Source organism: Callospermophilus lateralis, chromosome 10 (assembly GCF_048772815.1).
Source record: "Callospermophilus lateralis isolate mCalLat2 chromosome 10, mCalLat2.hap1, whole genome shotgun sequence".
NCBI classification, from domain to species: domain Eukaryota; kingdom Metazoa; phylum Chordata; class Mammalia; order Rodentia; family Sciuridae; genus Callospermophilus; species Callospermophilus lateralis.
Genome location: NC_135314.1, coordinates 131,884,049 through 131,909,265, shown reverse-complemented (window position 1 = coordinate 131,909,265; position 25,217 = coordinate 131,884,049). Strand labels below are relative to the sequence as shown.

General features: G+C 39.1%; 1 protein-coding gene and 1 non-coding gene across 2 annotated transcripts in view; one reads left to right on the top strand and one right to left on the bottom strand.

Moving 5' to 3' along the window:
* The window catches only part of Bsn (bassoon presynaptic cytomatrix protein), a 98,077-nt gene that overhangs the window by 18,342 nt on the left and 54,518 nt on the right, over positions 1-25,217 (top strand). The gene's annotated exons all lie outside the window — the stretch shown is intronic.
* LOC143409085 (U6 spliceosomal RNA) lies at positions 9,012-9,118 on the bottom strand. The gene has a single exon (XR_013092596.1). It is a non-coding gene; the product is annotated as a U6 spliceosomal RNA (small nuclear RNA).

The following is a 25,217-nucleotide window of genomic DNA, read 5'->3' as shown; positions in this document are numbered from 1 at the left end:
ACTGGTAGTGTATGAGAAGCAAACCTAGGGAAGTGTTCTACCACTGAACTACACCTGAAGCCCCAATTGTGTTTTAGAGGCATCCAAGTGAGCTGTTAGTTACAAAGCTGAGTAGTTGGTTCTGGGCTAGCAAAACAAAGTACCACTTTACCTGCAAGTGCTTTACTATGAATGTCACCTGGTTCCTGAAAAAGAGATAAGGAAGTAGAAGAAATTGATGAAATACTGGGCTCCAAGAGAGTGAGTTAAATACATTCAATTGATCATACATTTGTGTTATCAAATGTTGGAGATGAAAACACTCAGCATGAGACCTGGCATTACATGGTTATTTATAGATGCCAGTTTCTATGCTTACGGCTGACACTAAAAAGGGGAACAAGGTAGATTAGCATCCCTACTTCCTACCCCAGAGCAAGTTTGAGTTAAATTTGATTAAGAGTATGATCCCTACCCTTTGGTAGCTTTGATTCAGTCGGGGATTTGGGGAATCTCAGAGGGCCTATTGTAGTTATCCTCCTTATCTCCACATATAGTTGCTAAAATAGGTACAGAAATTGGGGCTTATGCTGGAAAGTTATGAAAGGCCTGACCCATTCCACAATCTCTCAAATCTGCAGCTAATCAGAGCTGAAGTCCAGGCCATGGGAGCCACAGAAAACAATCCCTCATTGTAGGAAGAGGGAAGAAGGCAGGAAGGAGGGAGTTCCAGATCTGGGGCTGATGATCTGAGGCTGTGATTTTCTGATGGGCAGTTGGGGTAGAGACATCATCACTTGATTTTGGGATGTGTATTTCTCTGGGCCCAGGAGGTAGGCTGGGACACGTGGGGCTTGCTCAGAAGTCAGTGGACTAGAATAAGACTTTGCCAAAGGCTGAGCATCTATCCCTGCCACCATCCTGTGCTGAAAGCACTTTTGCAAATGATGGTGCTTAGTAACAATTGCCTGGCAATCTGAGGTATGCCACCTATAGAACAGAGTCAGAAGAGTTTTCCTGTCAGGGCACTCTTGGAGAGCTGTGATGTAAGCTGAGCCAGTGGAACAAAGGAAAGAAGGGAACAGATAGAACTGGCAGCATGCTCTGAAGGCTCCCAACAAAGCAGGTTCTGCAATACTGCCTCCCCAACCATACCCCATCCTCCCAGCTTTATTAGGGTGCATTTTAGAGCTCACCTCATTGCCTTAGAGCAGCATTTGTGCCTGTTCTCATAGTTTCTTTGTAACTACCTGGTCATTTGTTGTTTATCTTGCATGGCTAAGTCATGGAAACACGTAGCCTCTGCATTGTCCCTTCCCAGGTACCCAGTTGGGCACAAGAATCCTTGGGAAGTCCACCCAGGGTTCCAGGGTCAGATATCAGACCCACACAGCTCATTTTCTAAATGGTGAAAAACAAAAATTCCAAAAATTTATACCCTTGAGTGTTGAGTGAGGAAAGCAAAAATGTCCTCTCCATTAGAAATATAGAGAGCCAGACAGGATCTTTTGGGATGGCACTTTCCCTTCTAATGTTGAGACTTGGGTTCACTTCTCTGAACCTGCCTGGTGGTGCCAGGGACCTGTATTTAGAGGCAAGTAGAAAGAGAAAACTGGAAGCTTTGCCTTTTCAGAAAGCATCCTGTTTCCTGAACTCCCATATAAGCAAGCACTTTCTCTGGGACTCTAAGGCTTGTGAAATGAAGAGGCAGTGAATGGAGGAGTGACAAGGGCTGAACGTTCTTTTTTTTTTTTTATGGATTCTTTTTTATATTAAATTTATTTATTTATTCTAGTTTGTTATACATGACATCAGAATGCATTTCAATTCATAGTACACATATAGGACACAATTTTTCATGTCTCTGGTTGTACACAAAGTAGAGTCAGACCATTCGTGTCTTCATACATGTACTTAGGGTAATGATGTCCATCTCATTTCACCATCTTTTCTACCCCCTTGCCCCCTCCCTTCCCCTCCACCCTATCTAAAGTTACTCCATTCCTCCCATGCTCCCCTACCCCCATTATGGATCAGCATCCACATATCAGAGAAAACATTCGGCCTTTGAATTTTTGGGGGGATTGGCTTATTTCACTTAGCATGATATTCCCCAACTGAATCCATTTACCTGCAAAATGCATTCTCTTTTAATGCTGAGTAATATTCCATTGTGTATGTATACCACAGTTTCTTTATTTATTCATCTTATTGAAGGGCATCTAGGTTGGTTCCACAATTTAGCTATTGTGAATTATGCTACTATAAACATTGATGTGGTTACATTACTGTAGTATACTGTTTTTAAGTTTTTTGGGTTCAAACTGAGGATTGGGATAGCTGGGTCAAATGGTGGTTCCATTCCAAGTTTTTCAAGGAATCTCTATACTGCTTTCATATCAGTTGCACCAATTTGCAATGTATGAGTGTGCCTTTTTTTTAGCAAGTTTTGGCAAGGAACAGGGCCTCAGGCTTCCTAACCTTCCATTTCTGTAGTCCCTATCAGTGTCTTAGGAAAACACAGGAAGCTCAAATAGAGACACGCATTGCTTTTGAAGAGATAGTAATGAGTCTTAGTAGTTAACTGAAATTTTGATTATATACTTTGTTTCATTTGTATATCTCTTGCTAATAGAGGGTCAGAATCATTTGTGGTATGGGAAGTCTGATTACAGAAAGGTGGTATTTCCAAGCACCCCACAACAAGTCCGGGACAGAACAGGGATGAGCCTGGGCTTCCCAAGTCCAGCCACTATTTGTGAATGTCCCTTGCTTCTTGGGGATGAGGAAGCATTTATGGTCCAGTGAAGGAATAGGTCATCTGATGAGCAGGATGGCACCCTTCCTGCCTGTGATGCCAGGGAGTGCAAGCAGACTGGGGTGAGGAGTAGAAACCAGCTTTAGGGTATAAGATTCTAGGACCAGATGAAAAGAGCCACTGGATGGAGTTTTGGAGAAAGACCTTTGCTGCAGTGCAACTAACTGCTTAGAACAGCCCACTTTTTGCAGTGTTCTCACTCTGTGCCAGGCTCCAGAGGTCCTAGGATATAGTTGGGAATGAGGACAGGGATTGTTCAGTCATTTCTTCCTGGACCTAACATGGACACGGGGGGATGCCCACATACTCCACTTAGGAAATGTATGAACTTCAGGAATGAGACTTTCAACTATAACCACAGAAAGTATTCTGGCAAAGTATGCTGATTATTATTTGGTGGCATGCAGTGGGGGTGGGTTTAGGCACATGGAATACAGGTAGCACCACTAACCCCTTCCCCCTGCCTCAACACCTTAACTTCTGCAGATATCCTGCTTTGTCCCCAGGGAAAGCTTTATGCCCCAGGAGATGCACCTCATTTTGAGAATATTTTTTCTTTGTTCATTTATTTAATAAGCATTTATCAGAACTGCTGTGTATTAGGATCTAAGCAGGCTCTAGTTCACAGAAGAAACAGAACAGTTAGTCTAGTTGGATCCCCTGATTGGGTGAACATGAGGGGCTCAGCCAAAGCCACATAGATAAGAGAATGGGGCAGCAAGATTTCTCTGTATCCCCCTTTGTGAGCTCAGGTATGGTATCCTGTTAGCCTTGGGCTGAATTTCTTTTGTGACTGGGCAGGCTTCAGCCTCAGGTGATGACTGCTTCTACCCTAACACACACATGTGAACACATGCATGCATGCATGCATGCACGCAAATTAACCCTGCTACCTCCCAAGACTCCAAGGATAACATAATGGCCAAGTTCAGTGAATACTTTCATGTTGTTAGCTACCTAGACTTTTGTGTGGGCACAGATCCTGCTGACCACACTATCCTTCTGGAAATTCCTTCTAGGATTCTTTTCTTTTCTATCTTTCTTTTTTCCTTTCTTCTCTTCTTGGTACTAGGGATTGAACACATGGGTGCTTTACCACTGAGTTACATCCTCAGTCCTTTGTATGTTTATTTTGAGATAGGGGCTTGCTAAATTGCTGAGGCTGGCCTTGAATTTATGATCCTTCTGCCTTAAACTCCCAATTTTCTGCAATTACAGATGTGCTTCACCATGCCCAGTTAGAACCCAAGGGTAGTTTTTATTTAGAAATGAGGAAGCAGGAAACCACCCACAGCTGTTTATTTTGCCCATGACCTATTCATTCTCCTCTAACATGACCTCCCAAGGATCTGTAGTCTTTCAATCTGGGTTTGCCTATGAAATCAGCTGTCCTAGTTTAGAGCTGACCCTGAGGCCCATCCCAGTCTCTGCTTTCATAGATGATGGGATTGGGTTGCTCTTTCAAGACCCTCCCCATTACTGGGGTCAACATTTTTTTAGTCTTTCTTTTTTATGTGGTACTGGGGATTAAATCCAGGGTCTCATGCATGTTAGGCAAGTGCTCTCCCAATGAGCTACATGCCAGCCCTTCTAATTTTTTATTTTGAGACAGAGATCTCACTAAATTGCCCAGGCTAGCCTTGAACTTGCAATCCTCCTGTCTCAGCCTCCTGAGTAGCTGGGATTAAGATGTATACACTGCAGTCATCTAACTCAAGTTTCTTTTTTTATGGCCTCCTCACATTCTTTGACCTCACGTACAGAAGAAAGAGGGAAGGACAGCTGATACACAGCTTCTGCCAGGTGCCTCATTGGCAACTACTCTCCGGTACACAGACCTCAGGAGACCATCTTGAGGGACTCAGACACATGGAAACTTGTTATCCTCTCCTTGCTAGGCACGGTGCCAGTGTCTGGGATATCATGCTGAAGAAAACTTGTACAGCCCTATTCTCAAGAAGCTAAGAGCCTAGTGGGAGAGACTGATTTTAACTACACACAGATCAAAATACATTGAAGGAGTAGGACCAGAAGCCCTGAGAATTAGTGCTAACCCTAATGCTAATCCCTCTGCTAACCAGGGATGAGAAAGTGATGCAAGGTGGGGATGTGTGTGTGGTGTGTCTGAGGATTGAGCAGGAGTCAAGGAAGGTAGGTGAAGGTACAAGGGGGCCAGGCCTTCTAGGCAGAAGGAAGCACACATGTGAAGGCTCTGATGATCATCTTGAAAGAAGCAAGTTTCCTTTTCTTTCTTTTTTTTTCAAAGTGTTTATTATAAATGCTATATTTTTATATAAGGCATACATTTTGGACAAAATCTGTTCAGTGTTCACTACTGGTATGAGTTTTCAGATGTTCAATGAATTTAAAATTTGAATAAGTTTTCAAAATATTATTTAACTTTTTAGGGTTTCTGGGCACAATGATTTCTCCAAAAATCAGAAGTGTTTAAGAAACATGTGGTTATGAAATGTTTTTTTTTTTCCATTTGTATTCTCTCTAACCAGTATGTATCCACAGGTGCTGAGTATTGGTGAATAAATTTTGGAGGCATTGTCACATTGTCAATTTTCACATTTCAAAATTTTGTCTCTTCTATGGTTATTGTGGTGAGGATTAAATGTTGACTCTTTCTTAGAGGAATGGTACGATGGTCTCATTTGTAAAGCTTCTTTCCAGTGTGTTTTCTCTGATATCTAGAATATGTTTGATATATAATTTAAAATGTTTCTACATTCTCTACATTTATGTCTTCTTTCCAGAATAAATAGCTTAGTGGTGAAAAAGAATTGATTTCTTATTAAAAGCTTTGCAAGTTTCCTTTTCAGTGGAAAATGAACCAGAAACATGGATGGGAACACAAAGGGGCATGTTCTAGAAATAATACACACAGCCTATTTCCAGCAGAATATCTTGCTGCAATTGTTGGGACTGCCTCCTATGTCCCCTATAGCTATTCCCTAGCCAGGGGTCACAGGAATAAAGAAAGGCATTGTTAGGTGTGACTGCTGGCTGGGGGGATTACTTCCCCAGGTTCCCCTACTAAGTGGAAAGTCATTGTTCACCAGTAATTTATAGGATCCCTGTGCTTACCAGTGTGTAAAAGCATTCCTTTAGCCTGGTGTGGTGGTGCACACCTGTAATCCCAGTGACTTGAGAGGCTGAGACAGGATTGTGAATTCAAAGCTAGCCTCAGCAATAGCAAGGCACTAAGCAATTCAGTGAGACCCTGTCTCTAAATAAAATATAAAATAGGGCTGGGGATGGGGTTCAGTGGTCGAGTGCCCCTGAGTTCAATTTCTAGTTAAAAAAAAAAAAAGCACTCCTTTAAAATCTGTTCTACTTGCAGGCTTTTTCTTTCTTAATGTTTTGTTTTTGTGTTGTTGAGGATTGAACTCCCAACCTTGCACATTCTAGTAAGGTGCTCTACCACTAAGCTGCATCCCTATCTCTCCTTACATTCTTTTGACTCTCTCTTATATTTTGGAGATCTTGGTAGTCAGGTGGGAAAGAAAAGCCTAGGTGGCCTAGGGTGATTGTCAGGTCAAGTACTTCAAATGGTGAAGGAGGGCTCCTAAGCTTGATTTTATGCTTGTCCAACAAGAGGAGAACATACACCAGTAGTCTTGAGCTTTGACAGTGCCTTTCATAGCAGCAATATTTCCCTCAGTACCCTGTTTCTGTGCCTCTTCTTTTGCTCCAGGATCACTAAAGAGCTTGCTTGCTCTTTTCTATCTTGGAATCTCCAACTTCTTTTGCTCCCTAGTCAGGTCCTGGCCTCTGGTCCCATTTTCTTCTATGAGCATACCCTCACTACGCCATGGAAACTTTGCCTGTGTCTGTGCCTTAGTCCATGTCTTAGTCTCTTTTTGTTGCTATAACAAAATACTCGAGACTGAAAAAAAATAGAAATTTATTTCTCTTAGTTTTTGAGGCTAAAACCCAAGATCTAGTAGGTTCAGGGTCTATTGAGGGCTGTTCTATGTTTCTAAAATGGCATCTTCTTGCTGCATCCTCCAGAAGGGGACAAATGTTGTCTCTTCATGGCTGAAGGTGGAGGGCATAAAAGGGCCTAACTAATTCTTTCCAGCCCTGGTATAAGGTCATTATTCATATTCATGAATGCTGCACCCTCATGTTTTTTTTTAAATATTTATTTATTTATTTATTTATTTATTTATTTATTTATTTATTTATGTGTGTAGATGGACACAACACAATGCCTTTATTTCTATGTGGTGCTGAGGATTGAATCCAGATCCCGCCTGTGCTAGTTGAGCGCTCTACTGCTGGGCTACAATTCCAGCCCCTGAACCCTGATGTTTAATCAACTTCTATCAATCTTAATACTCTCGCATTGGTGTTTAAGTTCCAACAAGAATTTGAGAGGGATATAAACATTGAAACCATAGCCACCCAAAAGGTTGGTGCTGGAGGTTGGTGCAGGGAAGGGCCTCTTCCCTTCTTTTCTCATGGCAAAGCAGTGCTAAGAAGTCATCTAGAGGTCCCGGGGCTCACCCACCAGGCTTCTTAAGGGCACAAACTCCATGTCACTTTCCAAGAAACATTGGGGAGGGATGAGACTCAGAGTGGGCCATAGCAAGTTGTGGCATTCCTGTGGAGAAATCTTAACAATAGGTGGGTCCAGGTGTTTGCCCTGAAACTGGAGGTTTGGTTTGTTCTGCTGGATGCTTCTCCAATCTCCTTCTCTAAGTAAGTATGTAGCAAGGGCACCCTGGAACAAACCCAATAGCCTTCATCATACCAGTCTTTGACAGGGCTTACAGTGAGGTCTTCCTTACTAGTTTGGCTACACGTCTTTGGAAATTCAAGGCCAGACCTCTAGACAGATGTAACAGAAACCCCCAGGACTGACCCCATTGGTCTGGCTGAGTTCCAAAGGAGAGAGACATGGAGGGGAGAAATTGGAGGTGTATCCGTGGCATGGGAGCAGAAAAGCCTGCACATGGTAGTTTCCCTCAGGTGACCAGAACACCACTGACCACAGTACTAACTGTGTGGTTGCTTAGCATGACTGGGTATGGGGAGCAAGTTTACTATATTCTTTTTTTTTTTTAATATTGTTTAGATGTTGATGGACCTTTATTTTATTTATTTGTACGTGGTGCTGAGAATCGAACCAAGTGCGTCATGCATGCTAGGCAAGCATGCTACCACTGAGCCACAACTCCAGCCCAAGTTTGCTATATTCTTATCCTATACTAGGTCATTGGGTCCCTGGGGTACTGAGTACTCAGCATTGGGGAGCACAATCATGAAGAACATTACTTCTCATCCATCTTGCCTGAGCAAGATTCTTGTTGCCATTGTGGCTTTTGTCTTTGTACTGATGCTCTTTTCTTAGTATCCCTTTTTTGTATTACTTTCCTGAGCTCGAACATGTCCAGGTACTATTGAATTTTAGCTATGTTAATGAGACTCTTCTTGAATAATTTTCTTTTGTCTTACGAATGAAAAAAATTAGACAAGTAAGACACAAATACCTTCTTTGTGTAATACTCAAACAATCCAGTCACATCTGGAGTAAAACTTTCCCCTTCTTTTTCCACATTATAACTTTTTTTGTGCATATTTTATATTCGTGATATTTTAAAGATCTTTCTCTATGCATTTATATTTATGAAATCTGTTGATTATACACACATATATTTTGGGGGTTGGGTACTGGGTATTGAACCTGGGGGAGTCTTACCATTGAGCCACATTCCCAGTCATTTTTTTTATTTTTTATTTTGAGACAGGTTCTCTCTAAGTTGCATAGGGCCTTGCTAAATTGCTGAGGTTGACATCAAACTTGCAATCTTCCTGACTCAGCCTCCTGAGCTACTGGGATTATAGGTGTGAGCTACCACGCTCAGCTCTCACATACACTTGAAGAAAGAGGATCATACTGAATACATTACCTTGCAACTTGCTTTTTTTCACTTAGCAATTCTCATTTCCATTTTCCAAAAAAATATGAAGTTTTTGTCTCAAATAACTTTGTCTCACTGCCCCTTCCAGAATTGGAGCAATCCATGGTGCTTCTTGAGGCTGTTGATCATTTCTGTGTCCCAGGTATCTCCAGGCAAACCATTCCAACCTCTGTTCTAGCTAGACACCTACTTAACTTTTTTTTTCTTAACTTGTCTGCATTTATTACTTTTTAAAGCAGAATGTTGGTTGGGTATTACATATTTCCATTCACAAACTTAAAAATATTGAATGCGTCTTGAATTTGCGTGTCATCCTTGGGCAGGGGCCATGCTGATATTTTCTGTATTGTTCCAATTTTAGTTTATGTGCTGCCAAAATGAGCACCCCACTTAACTTTTGAGGGTACCTTGAGCTACAGCAGCACCCTGCAGGGAGAAATCAGTGAATTTGAAATCACTTTCAGCCTCTGGACTCTAGAAAGCTTCCATGCTGTTATCTTCCTTTCTGGCCAGGGTCATGTCTTGGATTAAAGAGTCCTTTGGAATTTTTTTTTTTTCTTCCCTGGCAGGTGGTGTGAATTCCCTTCCTTTTCCTTCCTTTTCTTTTTCTTCTTTTCCCCTCTTGCCCCCTCTTCTTGTTTCTTTTTTTTTTTTTCTTTTTGCAGTACTAGAGATTGAACCCAGGGTCTCACATATGCCAGGCAAGTGCTCTACCACTGACCTGTATCCCCAGTCCTTTTTGTTTTTTGAGACAGAATCTTGATAAATTGCCCAATGTGGCTCTTCAAACTTGCTGTCCTTCTGCCTCAGCCTCCCAAATAGCTGAGATTACAGGTGTGTGCACTACTGCACCTGGCTCTTTTCCTTAATCATACTTTCTGAAGGTTGCTTTGTTCAGATTTATTATCATCTGAGCAGAAAACTGCTTGCAGAGGTTTACCAGTAGTAGAACCACTTGCAACATGATTAGTCATTTGCAGCCAGCATCCTGCCTGCCTTCTTGGTGCCATATGGTGTCCTACATTAGTATATGTTGCCTATGTCCCTTCAGAGGCTAAATCCTAAACCTGAGTGGGGTGGTCCTATTCTCTTAGGAGTTCTTCCTATTAACAGCTTCGTGTTTGAAATTTGAATATTTTTTCTAGTGCAGCCTAGCTCTGCTTCTCCAGGACAGGATAGTGCTTGGGTGGGGGACATTAATTTATTCAACAAATCTTTATTGAGCCCCTAGTACACGCCAAACACTCTTCTACACAGTCCTTAATGTTGGCTACTGATCGTGTCCTGTTCCTGAATTTCTTCCCTGTCTTGTAGTTTTCTCCACTGCTTTGGGAAGCTTGTGCTTCTGAATTTGCCCCAGGAACTCATGAGTTTTGAATTTCCAATCAAAATTGGTTGAGTTTGTCCTTGAGTTTTAACTCAAATTCTACCCTTGTAGGAACATTTTTATCTTCTATGAAATGGCAAACAACCAGAAGACATGTTTCCCAGGAACTGACCTTCTGGGTATGTTTCTGAAGAAGCACTTTGTTTTGGAGTTTTGAGAGAGTGAGATTAGGGTTTGGAGGCCATGAGCTCCCAGGCTAAGTCCCAGCCTTACCACCAACTTTTCTGGTCACCTTAAGCTCTTCTCCTTTCCCTTTCCCTTTTCTTTTTCTTTTTTCCAAGCCTGGGCCAATCCTCCTCCCTTAGCCTCCTGAGTAGCTTGTTCTTTGGTGCATTGTGCCAGCTTCTTTTTTGTTTTTTTTTTTAATCTTCAGTTTGACATTGGAAAAAAAATGATAATGATAGGAATATTTATGTGCATGATTGTTAGGCAGTTGATTATGTAAAGCGAGAACCTGGCACATACAATGAGCTCACATAGTAGTTGTGGGGTAGGGGTGAGTTGTGTCACTGATCTAACTCACAGCAATGAAAGGCATTGTTGATATCATCATCTGTTTTATAGGTAAGTGTTTTCTTTTCTTTTTTGGTGCTGTGGATTTACCCCAGAGGCATTTAGCCACTGAGCTACATCCCCAGCCCTATTCATTTTTTACTTTGAGACAGGGTCTCATTAAGTTGCTTAGGACCTTGTTAAATTGCTGAAGTTGGCTCTGAGCTTTTGATCCTCCTATCTCAGCCTCCTGGGTCACTGAGATTACAGGTGTGCAACACCACATTGGTTTTATTTTCAATTTAAATATCACTTTTTATTTTCTAATTTTGTGAATGTTTAATAAATACATTAGAGCAGTAGTACATGCTTACAATTTAGAAATAAATATTGCATAATGGGATTTACAGGTTCAGATGTTCTTTCTGACATCTTTTTTTAGAACAAATTTACATACCATGATTCTACTATCTGCTTCTGTGGATTTACCTATTCCAGACCTTTTACATAAATCTTTCACATAAATGGAATCTCTTTCACTCTTTTTGGCTCTGCCTTCTTTCACTTTAACAAATTTTCTGAGGTTCATCCATGATATGCCATGTCTTACTACTTCATTCCTTTCTTTTTTTTTTTTTGGTACTGGGAATTGAACCCATGGCTGCTTAACTACTGAGCCACATCCCCAGTCCTTTTTAGTATTATTATTATTAGTAGTAGTAGTAGTACAGTAGTACTGGGTATTGAACCTGGGTGTTTACCCACTGAAACACATTCCCAGCCCTTTTTATTTTTAATTTAGAGATAGGGTCTTGCTAAGTTGTTTAGGGCCTTTCTGAACTGCTAAAGCTGCTTCAAACTTGAGATTCTCCTGCCTCAGCCTCTGAGTTGCTGGGATTACAGGGGTGGACCACCATGCCGGGCTCTTTAGATTTTATACATGTCAGATCATGTTCCCACAAAGATCATTTTTCTTCTTCCTTTCCAGTTTGAATGTCTTTTATTTATTTTTCTTGCTTAATTGCTCTGATTAGGACTTTTAGAACCATGCTAAATAGAAGTAGTAAAAAATCCTTGGGTATCCTTGTCTTCTGACCTTAGAGAGAAATTTTTAGTCTTTTGCTTTTTTAAAAAATATATATTTTCTAATAGTAGAGGACACAATACCTTTATATTATTTATTTATTATTTTTACGTGGTGCTGAGGATCTAACCCAGTGCCTCACACATGCTAGGCAAGTACTGTACCACTGAGCTACAACCCCAGCCCCAGTCTTTCACTTTTGAGTATGGTGTAAATGCTCATTATGTTGAGGAAGTTCCCTTCAATTTCTAGTTTATTGGAAAAAATGATTTCTTGGTCATGAAAGAGTATTGAATTTTGTCAAATATTTTCAGCATCAATTGAGATGAGCCTGTGGTTTTTTTCCACTTCATTTTATTAATATAGTATATTACATTTATTTTGGATATTCAATTTTTTTGTATCCCATGAATAAATCCCAGTTAGTTGTGATGTTTAATCCCTTTAACATGCTGCATAATTTAGTTTATTAATATATGTATTGTGTGTATGTGTGTTTTGGGTTTTTTTTTTACAGTGCTAGGGATTGAACCCAGAGTCTCATGTATGCTAGGCAAATGTGTACTACTGAGCTATACCCCTAGCCCCTGGATGTTCTTCTTTTGAATATAGATATTTACATCTAGAAATGTCTCCAAGTACTGATTTTCCTGTATCCTATGTTTTGGTATACAGTATTTTCATTTTCATTCCCTCAAAGTATTTTAAAATTTTCCTGGAAATATCTTCTCAGACCCATCTTTTTGGTTTGTGTCGGGGGGTGGAGGTACTAGGGGTTGAACCCAAGGATGCTGTACCAGTGAACCATATCTCCAGCCACCCCCCCCTTTTTTTTTTAATTTGGGGACAGGGTCTCACTACCCTTGCTGAAGGTAGCCTCGAACTCACCATCCTCCTGCCTCAGGCTCCCTGAGGATTACAAGCATGTACCACCATTCCCAATGACCCATTAGTTATTTGGGAGTGTGATTCAATTTACACTTATTTGTGAATTCCACAAACTTCTTTTATGTTACTGATTACTAATTTAATTATATTCAGATAACATTCTTTGTATGACTTTAGTCCTTTTAAATTTTTTTAAAAAATTTTTATTGTTGGTTGTTCAAAATAGTCCTTTTAAATTTACTGAGATTTGTTTTATGGCCTAATTTATGCTCTAAGCTAGAGAATGTTTCAGGTGCTTGAGCAGAATGCTCATTTCTTCTGCACTCTGCTATTGTTGGGTGGAGCATTTTATAGTTGTCTGTTAGTTCTACTTGATTTATACTATTGTTCAAGTCTTCTTTTTTTTTATTTATATTTTTTTTCATCTTTCATACATTTGATTCAAGTGAGTTATGCATTTCCATTTTTATCCCAAATAGAAATTGCAGAACCACATCAGTTACACATTCACAATGTTTACATAATGCCATATTAGTGACTGTTGTATTCTGCTGTCTTTCCTATCCCCTACTATCCCCCCTCCTCTCCCCTCCCATCTTCCCTCTCTACCTCATCTGTTGTTGTTCCGTTCTCTCCCTCCCCCCCTTCCCCTCACAACCTCATATATGTGATTTCGTATAACGATGAGGGTTTCCTTCCGTTTCCTTGCAATTTCCCTTCTCTCTCCCTTTCCCTCCCATCACTCGTCTCAGTTTAATGTTAATCTTTTCCTCATGCTCTTTCCCTCTGTTCAGTTCTTAGTTGCTCTCCTTAAATCAAAGAAGACATTTGGCATTTGTTTTTTAGGGATTGGCTAGCTTCACTTAGCATAATCTGCTCTAACGCCATCCATTTCCCTGCAAATTCCATGATTTTGTCATTTTTTAGTGCTGCATAATACTCCATTGTGTATAGATGCCACTTTTTTTTTATCCATTCATCTATTGAAGGGCATCTGGGTTGGTTCCACAGTCTAGCTATTGTGAATTGTGCTGCTATGATCATTGATGTGGCAGTATCCCTATAGTATGCTCTTTTAAGGTCCTCAGGGAATAGTCCGAGGAGGGCGATAGCTGGGTCAAATGGTGGTTCCATTCCCAGCTTTCCCAGGAATCTCCATACTGCTTTCCATATTGGCCGCACCAATTTGCAGTCCCACCAGCAATGTACAAGTGTACCCTTTTCCCCACATCCTCGCCAGCACTTATTGTTGTTTTGTTCAAGTCTTCTATCATCAATCTTCTGCCTTGTTTTTCTATCCATTATTATAAGGTATTAAAGTCCCTAAGTATTATTGCTGAATTTTCTATTTTTCCCTTCAATTCTGTCAGTTTTGCTTTCTGTATTTTGGGGATCTGTGGTTAGGTATGTATGTTTATAAGTGTTTTATTATCTTTGTAAGAGATTGAATCTTTTTATCAATCTTTAGTAGTTTTTTTTCCTAAATCTATTTCATCTGATATCAGCATAGTTACTGTAGATATAGTTAGACATACATTTGCTATTTTTTCTTTTTGTTTTTTAATACCTCATATTTCTTTTGTCTTTTCTTCCTTCCTTTTTTTTTTTTTTTTTTTTTTTTTTTTAAGAGAGAGCGAGAGTGGGAGAGAGAGAGAGAGAATATTTATTTTTTAGTTCTCGGCGGACACAACATCTTTATTTTATTTATTTTTTTAATGTGATGCTGAGTATGGAACCTAGCGCCCCGCGCATGCCAGGCCAGAGCGCTACGCTTGAGCCACATCCCCAGCCCCTCCTTCCTTCATTTCAATGGTGCTGAGAATCCAACTCGGAACATGGGCTTTCTAGATAAGCACTCTACCACTGAGCTATATCTCCAGCCCATGTTGCCTGCGTTTTTATTTCTCTTTTCCACCTTTACTGCCTTCTTCTGTAGTAAGTGGACACTTTCTAGTGTAACATTTTAACTATTTTAACATATTAACATTTTAGCATTTTTTTTAAGTCCAACTTTTTTTTGAGAGAGAGAGAGAGAGAGAGAGAGAGAGAGAGAGAGAGAATTTTAATATTTTTTAGTTTTCGGCAGACACAACATCTTTGTATGTGGTGCTGAGGATCGAACCAGGGCCGCACTCATGCCAGGCGAGTGCGCCACCGCCCGACCATATCCCCAGCCCCTAAAGTCCAATTTTTTTTTTTAACCTTTATTTTACTTGCTTACATGGTGCTGAGGATGAACCCAATGCCTCACACATGCTAGGCAAGCACTCTACTACTGAGCCACAACCCTAGCCTCTTAACATATTTTAAAATTATTTGCCTACTGGTTGCTTTACAGTTTATAATATTCAGCTTAGTTTATCAGAATCTTCTTCAGATTTATGCTAACTTAATTCTAGTGAGGTATAGAAACTTTACTCCTATGTGATTACATAGCTACATTACCACCCACATTTTGTGGTATTATTGTTATACAAGTCTATATATGTTATAAACCAACAAAGCTTTGTAATTATTGCATAACTATAAATACTATATAGTTACAATGATGACTTTATGTAGGTATTTATAATGTTATATGTAACCTTATATGATCATTTTAAAAAGCTGAGAGGAAAAAAAAAAGGAGAGCAAGCGTTTGTAGAGTTTGTTATATTAGGCTTATTTACCTTTTCTAATTCTCATTTTTCCCTGTAGGTTTGAGTTACCATCTAATGTCATTTTCTCATTTCAATGTACCTTTGTTACTACCTACCTCTTTAGTGCTCTTTTTGTCAAACATATTCCATTTCTATGTTATAAGTTTAACAATACAGATATAACATATACACATTGTTTTATGCAATTGGTTTTTAAATTAAGAGAAAAAGATACTATGAAATATCCTTTCTTTTGTACTTGTCTACATATTACTTCGACTTACCTTTTTTTTTTTTTTTCTTTGTATTTGTTTTGGTTTTGGTTTTGGTTTTGGTTTTGGTACTGGGGATTGAACCAAAGGGTGTTTTACCAGTGAGCTACATCCTGTTTTGAGACAGGGCCTAGCTAAGTTGCTGAGGCTGGCTTCAAACTTGCCATCCTCTTGCCTCAGCCTCCTAAGTCACTTGGATTATAGGTGTGTGCCATCATGCCCAGCCATATCTTTTTTTTATTGAAATTATTATTGAGGCACATGCAGTTGTAAGATGTAATAGAATGATTCCTTGTATGTTTTGCACAATTTCTCCCAGTGGTAACATTTTGTAAAACTATACTATACTACTACAATTCAAACACTGACATTCATACAATCCAACAATTTAATTCAGATTTGTCTTATTTTACTTGTACTCACTTGTTAATTTTTTTTCCCTTTGTGTTGGGGGAAGATGGGTTACTGAGGATTGATTGCTGAGCTATATTCCCAGCCCACATTGTATTTACTTGTATGTATGCTTATTAAGTTGTATACAATTATACCATTTGTGTACCAACTACACAAGCAAGGTACTGAACAGTCCCAACCACAAGGATCCCCTGTGTTGTCCTTTTTACAACTATACCCACCTATCTCTTTCTCTTCCTCCTGCTCCTTCCCTATTCCCTGGCAATCACAAATCTGTTCTCTAGTTTTAATTTTGTTTTTATTTCAAAGGTGTTATGTAAGTGCAATCATACAGTATGACACTTTTTTTCCAGATTATTGTCATTTATGTAATATCTTATTTTAACAATTGCATTTAACCATTTAAAACATCCATCCTTTTTCCAATATAACCATTCTTCCTCTAATTGGTGAACTGTAGTCCCATTAAGGCAGCCAAGATGAAAGACATTCCTCTGAGTTTTAGACTTTTTGTGAAAATTCAGTGTCAAACTGATAACAGAAGAGAATAGAATATTTTAACACCAAAGACAGAGACAAAATTCCTAGTGGAATGATTAAAAAAACAAATGTGTACTGAGCAAAGTGAGGACATTCCTGCTAAATCAGTGGCATTAATAAGTGATCTAGAATAGCCAAAGCAATCCTTAGCAAGAAAAGGAAAGCAGGAGGCATCACAATACCAGACCTTGAACTATGCTACAGAGCTATAGTGTGTCACCTTTTGAGGTTGGCTTTTTTCACTCAGAGTAATTTGCTGGAGGTTCATCCAAATTAATTTCTCTTCAGTAATTCATTCCTTTTTATTGCTGAGTGGTAGTTCATAGATGTTTATATTTACACATTCCCTGTCGAAGGTTATCTGGAAGATTATCTGGGCTGACTCCAGTTGTGGTCTATTGCAAATAAACCTTTTATGAACATTTGTGCAAACATAATTTTTAATTTCTCTGGGTTAAATGCCCAGGAGTACAATTGCTAAGTCATTTGGCAGTTGCATGCTATGTTTCTGAAGAAACTGCCAAACTGTGGCTGTGCCACTTGTACTTCTGTCAGCAATGCATGAATAATCCAGTGTCTCTGTATCCTTGTCAGCATTTGGTGTTGTCCTTATTTTTTGTCTTAGTTATTATTATAGGCTCATAGTGAATCACATGGGGTTTTGTTTGTTGTGTTTTGCCTGGAGCATGCTAGCAAGCATTCTAACTAACAGCTGAACTACATCCCCAGCTCTAAATTTCTATTTCTCCTAATGACTAATGATGTTGAATATATTTTTATTTGCTTATTTTTCATGTGTAAATCCTTTTCAGTATTTCCATGTCTTTTTATCAATTTTATAATGAAAATTTTCTTCTTTTGAGTTTTGAGTGTTCTTTATGTATTCTAGGTACAAGTTCTTTGTTGGATATGTGGTTTTAAATATTTTTTTCCTAGTCCATAGCTTTTTTTTTTTTTTCATTTTCTTCATGAGCTTTAACAGAACAAAACTTTCTTTTTCTTATTTCTTTTGTTTTTTAATATTTCATTTTTAGTTTTAGGTGGACACAATACCTTTATTTTATTTTTATGTGGTACAGATTATCGAACCCAGTGCCTCACGCATGCCAGGCAAGCATACTACGACTTGAGCCACATCCCCAGCCCATTATTATTATTATTATTATTATTATTATTATTATTAATTTATTTTTTTTAGTACTGGGATTGAACCCATGGGTGCTGAACCACTGAGCCACATTCCCAGCTTTTTTTAGATTTTATTTTAAAACAGGTTCTTGCTAAGTTGCTTAGGGCCTTGTTAAGTTGCTGTAGCTGGCTTTGAACTTGTGATCCTCCTACCTCATCCTCTGAAGCATCTGGGATTACAGGTGTACACCACCATGCCTAGCCTTCTATCTTTTTTAAAGGTCTTGCTATGTTATCTAGGTCTTGAACTCCTTGGGCTCAAATAATCCTCCTGTCTTAGTCAACTGAGTAGCTAACTTGTGCCACCATACCCAGCTAGGCAAAACTTTTATGAGATCCAGTTTATTAGTTTTTCCTGTAATGGATCATATATTTAGTAGCAAGTCTAAGAAATCTTTGCCTAGCCCAAGAGCCCAAATATTTTCCTTACATTTAAGTCTATTATTCATTGTACATTAACTTTTATATAAGATATGAGGCTTAGGTCAATTTTTTTTTTTTTTTTTTATAGTCACCAGGGCTGAGGATTTAGCTCATCACAGAGTGCTTGCCTAGCATATGCAAGGCCCTGGTTTCACTCCCCAGTGCTGCAAATAAATAAATAATACACATACACACATAGAGTCATTCAATTACTTCAGCATCATTTGTTGAAAAGACTATTCTTCCCCCACGGAATTGGTTTTGAACCTTTGTAAAAATCAGTTGGGTCCCCTGGGTTCAGTCCTGGTACCAAAAAAAAAAAAAAAAAAAAAAAAAAAAAATCAGTTGGGTGGATCTATTTCTCAGTCTTCTGTTGATTTATATGTCCGTCCTTTTACCAATACTACACTGTCTTTCTTAGTATAGCTATACAGCAAGCCTTAAAGTGGTTAGAAGTTCCTCTGACTTTATTCTTTAATTTCAGTATTCTAGGATCCATGTCTTTCCATATAAACTTTAGAATAAATTTGTCTATGTCTGGGATTTTGACAGGAATTGTATTTAACCTATAGATCCATCTGGGGAAAATTGATATCTCTTTTATATTGAGTATTCAGTTCATGAACATGGTATGCCTTTCCATTTATTTAGGTTTCTTTTTATTTCTTTCATTGGCATTCTATAATTTTCAGAATACAGACCCTATAAATGTATTTTAAAAGTATATACCTAAGTATTTAATGTTCTTTGGCATGGCTAAGTTTTGTGTTATTGCTTTAAGTTCTTCATGTTCATTGTTAGTTTATAAAAGTATAAAAGATTTTTATGTGTTTATTTTCTGTACTATAACCTTGTTTAACTCATTCAATAGTTCTATTTTTTTGAGATTCTTTGGAATTTTCTAAATAAAACAATAATGTCATCTGCAAATATATATAGTTTTACTTTTACTCTGTATGGCTTTTATTTCTTTTACTTACTTTATTACAATATCTAGAACTTCTGGTACTATGCTGAATAAGAGTGGTGAGAGTATATCTTTGTTTTGTACTTGATTTTATAAGAAAAGTATCCACTCTTTCACCATTAAGTATGATGAGTGGGTTGGGGTTGTGGTTCAGTGGTTGAGCACTTGCCTAGCACATATGAGGCACTAGATTTGATCCTCAGCACCATATTAAAAAATAAACAAAGTGGAAAAAATTGTTTTTGAAATATCTTCTTAATGATGTTGAAATAATTTCCTTTTATTCCTACTTGTTGAGATTTTTTATTACCAATGATTGTTGGCTTTTGTCAAATGCTTTTTTGTGTGTCAATGGATAAAATCATATGACTTTTTTTTTAAGAGAGAGTGAGAGAGAGAGAGAGAGAATTTTTTTAATATTTATTTTTTAGTTTTCGGCAGGCACTGAGCATTGATTGTATGTGGTGCTGAGGATTAAACCCGGGCCGTACGCATGCCAGGCAAGTGCGCTACCGCTTGAGCCACATCCCCTTATATGACTTCTTTATCTTGTTGATGTAGGTGTTACATTGATTGATTTTCAAATGTTGAATCATTTGTTTTTTCTTTCTTTCTTTTTTTTTTTTTTTTTGGTGTGTATGTGTGGTACTGGGAATTGAACCTAGAGACATTCTACTGCTGAGTTTTTAAAAAATATGTATTTATTTATTTAATTTAGAGACAGTGTCTCTCTAAGTTGCTGAGGCTGGCCTTGAACTTGTGATTCTCCTGTCTCAGTCTCCTGAGTCATTAGGACACTAGGATTATAGATAAGTACTATTGCACCTGCCTTACTTTTTTTTTTTTTTTTTTTGGTACCAGAGATTGAACCCAGGATGCTTAATCACTGAGGAATATTCCCAGTCCTTTTTTTAAAAAGTGTCTTATTTTGAGACAAGGTCTCAGTAAGCTGCTTAGGACTTCACTGAATTCACTAAGACTGACTGAACTTGCTAGTTGCTGGGATTACAGGTGTGTGCCACCATGCCTGTCTTGCTTTCATTTTTGAAAGGTAGTTTTTGCTGGATTAAGTTTCTTGGATGACAGTTGAAATTCTTTTATTTATTTTTAGTTTTTGGCGGACACAACATCTTTGTTTGTATGTGGTGCTGAGGATCGAACCCAGGCCGCACGCATGCCAGCAAGCGCGCTACCGCTTGAGCCACATCCATAGCCCTGAAATTCTTAAATATTCAGATTAATGCTCATCAAATTTGGTAACTTTTCAGCTATTATTTCTTTGAATTATTTTTATCTCCTTTACTCCCTTCTTCTGATACTTCCATTATTCATATGTTGCTGAAGTTAATGGTGTCCCACACTGCCTTGAGGTTCTGTTCATTTTTTCTGATTATTTTTTTTCTGTGTTTCAGATTGCTCAGTCTTACTGATAAATATTTTAAGTTTACTGTTTCTTTCTTCAGCCAGCTAAATCTACCATTGAACCCTTCTAGTGTTTTTTTTTTTTATCATTATACTTTTCAACTCCAGAATTTTTCATTTGTCTTTATAATTTCTCTTTATTCATATTCTCTAACTGATGAGATATTGTAATTATAGCTTTTTTTTAAGTCATGATTTTATTTTTGGTTTTTAAGTCTTTTTTAATTGATTTTTAAAAAAATAAATGACAGCAGAATGCATTACTATTCTTATTACACATATACAGCACAATTTTTCATATCTCTGATTGTACATAAAGTATATTGACACCAATTCCTGTCTTCATACATGTACTTTGGATAATGATGTCAATCACATTCCACCATCCTTGCTATCCCCCTACCCCCTCTCTTTCCCTCCCACCCCTCAGTCCTATCTAGAGTTCATCTATTCCTCCGATGTTCCCCTTCCCTACCCCACTATGAATCAGCATCCTTATATCAGAGAAAACATTTGGCATTTGTTTTTTTGGGGGATTGGCTAACTTCACTTAGCATTTTCTTCTCCAACACCATCTATTTACCTAAAAATGCCATGATTTTATTCTCTTTCATTGCTGAGTAAATGTGTGAGGGGGAAAATTTGCTCCCAGAATGTATGCTCTTTATTTTCTTTCTTTCTTTTTGGTACCCCAGGATTGAACCCAGGGGCACTTAACCACTGAGTCATATCCCCAGTCCTCTTTTGTATTTTATTTAGAGACAGGATCTTGCTGAATTGCTTTGGGCCTCACTATGCTGCTGAGGCTGACTTTGAACTCCCTATCCTCCTGCCTCAGTCTCCCAAGCCACTTGGATTACAGGTGTGTGCCACTGCACCGGGTAACTGTCTCTTAAATTTTGTTGAAAACTGGAAACTTTTTAGACAACATATTGTATAATTTATTATTGATTCTGTCCTCTTTCAGTGATTAACATTGTTGTTTGCTTGGTCGTTTATTCAGTGACTTAGCTTAAATGACTCTATGAAGTCTATTTCTCCTGAAGTATACAACTTCTGATGTCCCTGCTCAGTTTTTTTTTTCCTTGTTTTAACTTTTTATCCTAGGGGCCATCCTTGGGTCAGCACAAACAACTTATTGGTCAGAGGTTGTGCTTATACCTCCTGATCAATCAGATCTTTGCCCATTAGTGTTGGATACATGTATGGTTTGAAGTCTTAGCTATGTATACAGTCTTTCAGACTCCTGTGTGTGATTTTGCTTTCATACCTGGCTGACCCTGGATCCAAGTAGCTAATTTCTCAGCCATTGTTCAGTCAGAGGTTATGCTGATATCCATTGTGCCAGTGAGGCCTTCCCTTTGATTGATGGATCATGTGTGGTCTAACTCATATTCTGCCCTGTTTGCTCCTGATTGAATGCAACCTGTAAATGTCCCTAGACTTCCTAATCCCTGGATTGATTATTCTATATAATTTCCTTATTAAGGTATTATTTTGTTGGGGAGGGTTCACATATCTCCTCAATTCACCATTCTAGAAATCCTTCCCCAAGTTGTTTTTAAATATAGTATAAGCTTGGTACAATGTCACACCTGTAGTTTCAGGTACTTGAAAGACTGAGAAAATAAAATTGCTTGAGCTCAGGAGTTTGGGCCTCCCTGGGCATCATAGAGAGATCTCATTTTTAAAAATGAATTAATTAATTTGAGGGACCTGATATTTTTAAAAAATATAAATATAGGGCTAGGGTTGTGGCTCAGTGGTAGAGCGCTTGCCTCACATGTTTGAGACCCTGGGTTTGATACTTAGCACCACATAAAAGTAAATAAATAAAATAAAGGTATTGTGTTCAACTGTAACTAAAAAATAAAATATTAAAAAATATATAAATATATGCATATGTATATACATGAATAAATGTACCTTCTCAGATTTTGTTCTTCCTCATCAATTTATATTTACTCTATAAATACTCACTCCTAAGAAATTTCTTGGGTAACCTTGACTTTCTTGTTAAGAATTTTTCCAGTAGAGTAAAAAGATACCTTGAATTTGCTTCCCCATATAAATTGTGAAGGAGGTCTTCTCTGTGTGTAAATACTGACCTGCTACTGGGGCCGCATGAGAATGTGTCCTCTTGACTCTCAGAGCCAGAAGAAACTTCAGTCGGAAGCAAGCAGCAGATCAAGCAACTTGGGATTTAATGTATGAGTTGGGGGTAGAATGATGTATACCAGATTTCTATAATAATTGTGTCATTTCAGGAGGAAAATACAGAGGAACTTGGAGGCTGATCCTGAATTGGTGGCCTGAGCTCAGGCCTTGAGAATCAGGGCATGAACCTGGGCCTGGGATTGAAATATTGGCAGGAGAATGGGAGAGTATTTAGAGAATAGGGCTCAGCTAATAAAGGCAGTGAAAGCAAGATTGTGGAGGATGCAGGGACTGTGAGGAAGTCAGTCTGACTGTAAGGAAGGGCTGGGCATGAGGTTGAGTGGAGTGGAGAGGCCAAAGGTCTTAGAATGGCAGGCAAACAGGTTTAGACTAGAGTCTAAAGGTAGTAGAGGAGCTATTAAAGATTAATAAGTTTGGGAAATTCTTCTGGCCACTGTGTGTGACATGCACGGATAAGGGGAGCCTGAAACTCTGGGAATGAGCGGAGGTTATTGTCACTGCCTAGAGTCCCATCGTAGAGCCTTTGACAGAGATGGTCTAAGACAAGAATGGCTCATAAGGAATGAGGAAAGAGTAGATGAGGTGCCACATTCAAGACCTGGTAAAATCAAGGCAAGAAACCCCAGTTCTTTCTCCTTAGCTACTGTGAAAAAGTCAGTGACCAGTGGCAGTTAACCTCTGTAGGGGAGCAGAGGAGAACAGGTTCTCCAAGCAGACATGTAGGGAGGGCCCCAGGTTTCAGAGAAAGAAAGTATGGCCAGGAAAATTTGAGGGACAGAGGAGATGTAGTATAATCATTAGGGCTGTCTGAAGATCACACAGGAGACCTTCTTCCTCAGGGTTTACAGGAGTCAAGAAGGTTCTTAGTTAGACTCCTAGACATGAAGATGTCCCATGATTTGTATCTGCTTTCCTTTACAAAGATTCATGAGATGTGTAAGTGACTGAAGACGGCCTAGAGAGATCTTACTAAGGGCCTGGCTTTTTTAAGGTTTATCTTCTGAGCATAGTATCTCCTTTACCTGGTGGCTCTATATCTTGACAAAAAGGTAAAACCAAGTCCAGCAAATAGAGCTGTGGTGACAGTATTAGAGACAGGTTTCTCTCCAGGCAATTTTCCCACTGAAGTTGCTCCAAGGTGTCTCTTTCAGAGTGAAGGCCTATTCTGAATTGCCTGGTTTACATTCAGTCTCACAATGACACCAGAACAGTTCTTCAGTTTTTTGGTTTTTGGTTTTTTAAAATATTTTTTTAATTGTTGATAGACCTTTATTTTATTTATTTATATGTGATGCTGAGAATTGAACCCAGTGCCTCACACATGCCAGGCAAGTGTGTTACCGCTGAGCCCCAGCCCCAGCCTCTCTCCAGTTTTTTGTATGTATCACAAGCATGATTTTCTTCTAAAGAATTACACTTTTATTTTTCAATAGGAGGTAGTTATCAGATTTCTGGAAACTGTAGGATTTGTTTAAATGAGTCACAGCATTTGGCTAAAATAGAGAGGACTCCATCTGGTGCCTTTGCGTGGTTCCCAGTTCTGTTCTCTGTGACTGAGCTATAAGGGAAGCAGGAGAACTTGATGTTCTGTGAGCTCACCATGACTGGGCCTGCCTATTGGGCACAAGCCTCGCCTGAGTAAAGATATGGGGAAGGAAATCCTGTTTCCTGAGGGCTTGAGGTCCCTACAGTTAGCTTACTGTTTGGGAGAAAGGGGGCAGGGGTTAAGGACAGGAGCCAAGGGCTCCTGGTCCACTGAGCTCTGCCAGTTATTTCCTTGGTGTGCCCTTGAGTTTGCCCTTTGGATGATAGAAAGAGGAGTATCCACTATAGGGTTGGTCTTCTCAGGTCCTCTTGGCCTGATATGCTCTTATGTTCTCCTTGATGTCCCTAGGGGAACAAGTAAGTCAGTCTGCCTGAACTGGCTCCCTGAGAATAGGTAGCAATGTCGCAGGTCAGGTAATGTCATGAGAGCATGGGGAAAGGGCACAGGTTTGGGGGAGGAGACTCCTCGGTACAGATCCTAGCTTTGTCTTATGCAGGCTACTTCCTCTTTATTTTTATTTATTTATTTATTTATTTTAAGAGAGAGAGGAAGAATTTTTAAATATTTACTTTTTAGTTTTCTGCAGACACAATATCTTTGTTTGTATGCTGAGGATTGAACCCGGGCCGCACACATGCTAGGTGAGCGCACTACCCCTTGAGCCACATCCCCAGCCTGCTACTTCCTCTTTAAATCTTGATTTCCTCATCTGGATCTCCATTGTAAAGCTGTTGTGGGGATTAATTGCAATGATGGATATAAAGTGTCTACCTTGTGCTAATAAATGACCGATTTCCTTACCCTACCCCACTGTCTGGTCTACTCTTCTACACACTCTGCCCTTTCATCAGTGACAGATTGTTCCATTGTGAGGAGTGAAAGGAGATGTGTATGAGTCAGAGACACATTGTGGAAAATGCTGACATCCCACACAGCTCCTCACAGAGCTGCCCCTGGAGCTTCATGCTCAATCAGCAGATTGGCCTGACCCACTTGGCCATACCTACCTCTCATTGGGCAGCTGGGGCCTGTTTTTCTGCACCC